The following is a 6,139-nucleotide window of genomic DNA, read 5'->3' on the forward strand; positions in this document are numbered from 1 at the left end:
CAAGCTACCAATGACCTTCTTCACAGAACTGGAAAAAAACACCTTAAACTTCATATGGAACCAAAAGAGAGCCCGCATAGCCAAGTCAATTCTAAGCAAAAAGAACAAAGCAGGAGGCATCACACTACCGGACTTCAAACTATACTACAAGGCTACAGTAATCAAAACAGCATGGTACTGGTACCAAAACAGAGATATAGACCAATGGAACAGAACAGAGGCCTCAGAGGAAATACAACATACCCACAACCATCTGATCTTTGACAAACCTGACAAAAACAAGCAATGGGGAAAGGATTCCCTGTTTAATAAATGGTGTTGGGAAAACTGGCTAGCCATGTGCAGAAAGCAGAAACAGGACCCCTTCCTGACACCTTACACCAAAATTAACTCCAGATGGATTAAAGACTTAAACATCAGACCTAATACCATAAAAACCTTACAAGAAAATCTAGGCAAAACCATTCAGGACATAGGTGTAGGCAAGGACTTCATGACCAAAATGCCAAAAGCAATGGCAACAAAAGCCAAAATAGACAAATGGGACCTAATCAAACTCCACAGCTTCTGCACGGCAAAAGAAACAGTCAGTAGAGTGAATCGGCAACCAACAGAATGGGAAAAAATTTTTGCAGTCTACCCATCTGACAAGGGGCTGATATCCAGAATTTACAAAGAACTAAAGCAGATCTACAAGAAAAAAACAAACAAGCCCATTCAAAAATGGGCAAAGGATATGAACAGATACTTTACAAAAGAAGACATACGGGAGGCCAACAAACATATGAAAAAATGCTCATCATCACTGGTCATCAGAGAAATGCAAATCAAAACCACATTGAGATACCATCTCACACCAGTTAGAATGGCAATCATTAAAAAATCGGGAAACAACAGATGCTGGAGAGGATGTGGAGAAATAGGAACACTTTTACACTGTTGGTGGGAATGTAAATTAATTCAACCATTGTGGAAGACAGTGTGGCGATTCCTCAAGGACCTAAAAATAGAAATCCCATTTGACCCAGCAATCCCATTATTGGGTATATATCCAAAGGATTATAAATCATTCTACTACAAGGACACATGCACACGAATGTTCATTGCAGCACTGTTTACAATAGCAAAGACCTGGAACCAACCCAAATGCCCAACGATGATAGACTGGATAGGGAAAATGTGGTACATATACACCATGGAATATTATGCAGCCATCAAAAACGATGAGTTCACGTCCTTTGTAGGGACATGGATGAACCTGGAAACCATTATTCTCAGCAAACTGACACAAGAGCAGAAAATCAAACACCATATATTCTCGCTCATAGGCGGGTGTTGAACAATGAGAACACATGGACACAGGGAGGGGAGCACTACACACTGGGATCCGTTGGGGGGAAATGGGGGAGGGGCGAGGGGTGGGGAGGTGGGAAGAGATAGCATGGGGAGAAATGACAGATACAGGTGAGGGGACGGAAGGCAGCAAAGCACACTGCCATGTGTGTACCTATGCAACAATCTTGCATGTTCATCACATGTACCCCAAAACCTAAAATGCAATAAAAAAAAAGAAAGAAAGAAACAACAACAACAACAAAAAAAAAAAAAAAAAAAAAAAAAAAGAGTCTATCTGCAGGTTCCTACTCTTAAGCATCATCTATTGGATTGCAGCCTGAATTACGCCACAAATAAATAAATTCATTCCTTCACACATATTACCTGTGAAACCCAGTACAAGAAACTAGCCACAAATAAGGAACCAGTAGAGAGCCTTGGCCCTCTGAAAGCAACCAAAAATAAGGTCAAATGACTAGATACAACATACACCACGGTTAAACCCTCAAATGAAAAAAAGGATGTAAAAACAAAAAACCCTACTTAAGCAACAGCAACTTCAAAAAGATAAAGAAACACCAGCTCTCTCAGATGAGAAGGAATCAGTTCAAGAATTCTGACAATTCAAAAAGTCAGAGTGTTTCCTTTTCTCCAAATGTTTGTGCCAGCTTCCCAGCAATGGATTCTAACTGGACTGAAATGGCTGAAATGACAGATATTGAACTCATAGTCTCAAGGAATCTCAATGATATTCAAGAGAAAGTTGAAAGCCAATTCAAGGAAGCCAGTTGGAATTGAAAAATTTACTACAGGAATTTCAAAATACAATTGAAAGCCTTGACAACAGACTAAACCAAGCTGAGGAAAAAATTTCAGAGCTTGAAGTCCAGTCTTTCAAATCAATCCTGACAGATAAAAATAAAGAAAAAAAGAATTTTTTTAAAAATTGTACTTTAAGTCCTGGGGTACATGTGCAGATCTTGCAGAATTGTTGCATAGGTACACACATGCCATGGTGGTTTGCTGTCTCCATCCCCCCATCACCTACATCAGGCATTTCTCCCAGTGTTATCCCTCCCCAACCTCCCCACCCACCATTGTTCCTCCCAAAGCCCCACAACCCCCAACAGACCCTAGTGTGATGTTCCCCTCCCTGTGTCCATGTGTTCTCATTGTTCAACACCTGCCTGTAAGTGAGAACACGTGGTGTTTGGTTTTTTGTTCTTGTGTCAGGTTGCTGAGAATGATGGTTTCCAGATTCATCCATGTCCCTACAAAGGACATGAACTCATCATTTTTTAAGGCTGTATATACACCATATACATCACATATTCCATGTGTATATGTGCCACATTTTCTTTGTATAGTCTATCATTGATGGACTTTTGGGTTGGTTCCAGGTCTTTGCTATTGTAAACAGTATCACAATGAACATACATGTGCATATGTCTTTATAACAGAATTATTTATAATTCTTTGGGTATATACCTAGTAATGGGATTGCTGGGTCAAATGGAATTTCTATTTCTAGATCCTTGAGGAATTGCCACACTGTCTTCTACAATGGTTGAACTAATTTACACTCCCACCGACAGTGTAAAAGTGTTCCTATTTCTCCACATTCTCTCCAGCATCTGTTGTCTCCAGATATTTTAATGATCACCATTCTAACTGGTGTGAGATGGTATCTCAATGTGGTTTTGAATTGCATTTCTCTAATGACCAGTGATAATGAGCGTTTTTTCATGTTTGTCAGCCTCATAAATGTCTTCTTTTGAAAAGTGTCTGTTTATATCCTTCACGTACTTTTGAATGGATTTGTTTTTTTCTTGTAAATCTGCTTCAGTTCTTTGCAGATTCTGGGTATTAGCACTTTGTCAGATGTGTAGCTTAAAAAGTTTTTTTTTTCCATTCTCTTGGTTGTCAGTTCACTCTAATGATTCTTTCTTTTGCTGTGCAGAAACTCTTAAGTTTAATTAGATCCTATTTGTCTATTTTTGCTTTTGTTGATAATGCTTTTGGTGTTTTAGTCACAAAGTGCTTGCCTATGCCTATATCCTGAATGGTATTGCCTAGGTTTTCTTCTAGGGTTTTTATGGTGTTAGGTCTTATGTTTAAATTTTCAATCCATCTGGAGTTAATTTTAGTGTAAGGTGTCAGAAAGGGGTCAAGTTTCAGCTTTCTGTAAATGGCTAGCTAGTTTTCCCAACACTATTTATTAAACATGAAATACTTCCCCCATTGCCTGCTTCTGTTACATTTGTCAAAGATCAGATGGTTGCAGTGGATACCACCACTGATTCACAGAAATACAAACTACCATCAGAGATTACTATAAACAATGCTATGCACATAAGCCAGTAAACCTGGATGAAATGGATAAATTCCTGGACACTCGTACCCTCCCAAGACTAAACCAGGAAGAAGTTGAAACCCTGAATAGACCAATAACAAGGGCTGAAGTTGAGACAGCAATTAATAGCTACATACCAAAAAAAAGTCCAGGTCCAGATGGGTTCACAGCCAAATTCTACCAGATGTACAAAGAGGAGCTTGTACCATTCCTTCTGAAACTATACCAAACAACACATAAAGAAGGAATCCTCCTTAACTCATTTTATGAGACCAACATCATCCTGATACCAAAACCTAGCAGATACATAGTTAAAAAAGAAAACTTGAGGCCAATATCCACAATTAACATCAGTGCAAAAGTCTTCAATAAAATACTGGCAAACTGAATGCAACAGCACATCAAAAAGCTTATTTATCACGATCAAATAGGCTTCATCCCAGGGATGTAAGGCTGGTTCAATACATGCAAATCTGTAAACGTAATCCATCACATAAACAGAACCAAAGACAAAAACCACATGATTATCTAATAGATGCAGAGAAGGAAGTGTATTTGATTAGGAAAGGAGGAAGTCAAATTGTCTCCATTTGCAGATGACATGATTGTATATTTAGAAGACCCCATTGTCTCAGCCCAAAATCTCCTTAAACTGATAAGCAACTTCCACAAAGTCTTAGGATACAAAATCAATGTGCAGAAATCACAAGCATTCCTATACACCAATAACAAACAAACAGAGAGCCAAATAATGAGAAAACTCCCATTTAAAATTGCTACAAAGAGAATAAAATACCTAGGAATACAACTAACAAAGGATGTAAAGGAGTTCTTCAAAGAGAACTACAAATCACTACTCAAGGAAATAAGAGAGGACACAAACAGATGGAAAAACATTCCATGCTCATGATTAGAAAGAATCAATATCATGAAAATTGGCCATATTGCCCAAAGTAATTTATAGATTCAATGCTATCCCCATTAAGCTACCAATGACTTTCTTCACAGAACTGGAAAAAAAAACACTTTAAAGTTCATATGGACCAAAAAAGAGTCCACATAGCCAAGACAATCCTAAGCAAAAAGAACAACACTGGAGGCATCACGCTACCTGACTTCTAACTATACTACATGGCTATAGTAATCAAAACAGAATGGTACTGGTACCAAAACAGAAATATAGACCAGTAGAATAGAACAGAGGCCTCAGAAGAAAAAAAAATTTAATGAAGAAAATTTATGAGATATGTGGGATTGTGCAAACATACCAAACCTTCAAATCATTGGCATTCCTCAGAGAGTAGGACAGAGAGTAAACAATTTAAGAAACGTATCTGAAGACACAGTCCCTGGAAAATTTGCAATCTTGCTAGAGAGGTCAACATGCAAATTCAAGAAATTCAGAGAAACTTGCAAGATACTGTATAAGATGACCATCCCCAAGACACATAGTTATCAGACTTTCCAACATCAACATGAAAGAAAAACTCTTAAAGGTAGCTAGATAAAAGGGTTAGATTCCTTACAAAGAGAACCCCATTAGGCAAAGATTTCTCAGCAGAAACCTTCAAGCCAGAAGAGATTGAGGGCCTATTTGCAGCATCCTTAAGGAAGCGAAATTCTAACCAACAATTTTATATCCCGCCAAACTAAGCTTCACAAGAAAAGCAGAAATAATTTTTTTGAGATAAGCAAATGCTAAGGGAATTCATTGTCATTAGACCAGCCTTATAGGATATCCTAAAGTGAACTCTAAACATGGACATGAAAGAACAATGCCTGCTACCACAAAAACACATTTAAGTACATAGCCCACAGACCCCATAAAGTGACTATATCAAAATTAAGACTACAAAGCAACCAGATAACTGCATCACAATAGTATTAAATCTCACATATCAGTGTTAGTTTGGAAATATAAGTGGTCTAAACACCCCACTTAAAAGGCACAGAATGGTAATTTGGATAAAAGACTGAGATCCACCTGTCTCCTATCTTTAAGAGATCCAACTCATATGTAATGACACCCATAGGCTCAAAGTAAAAAGATAGATAAAGATCTATCACACAAACAGAAAGAAAAAAAAAAAAAGCAGGGGTCACTATTCTTGTATCAGATAAATGTTCAACAACATTTAAAAGAGACAAAGAAGGGCATTATACAATGATAAAAGGTTCAATTCAACAAGAAAACTTAACTCTCCCAAGTGTGTATGCACCTAACATTGGAGCACCCAGATTCATAAAACAAGTACTTCTTGACTTACAAAAAGACTTAGCTACATAAGAATAATGGGAGACTTCAACACCCAACCGGCAGCATTAGATCATTGAGGCAGAAAAGTAACAAAGACATTCTGGACTTAAACTCAACATTCAATCAATTAGACCTAATAGATAATTCACACAACAACCACAGAATATATGTCCTTCTCATCAGCACATGGAACA

Source organism: Saimiri boliviensis, chromosome 6 (assembly GCF_048565385.1).
Source record: "Saimiri boliviensis isolate mSaiBol1 chromosome 6, mSaiBol1.pri, whole genome shotgun sequence".
Taxonomy (NCBI): domain Eukaryota; kingdom Metazoa; phylum Chordata; class Mammalia; order Primates; family Cebidae; genus Saimiri; species Saimiri boliviensis.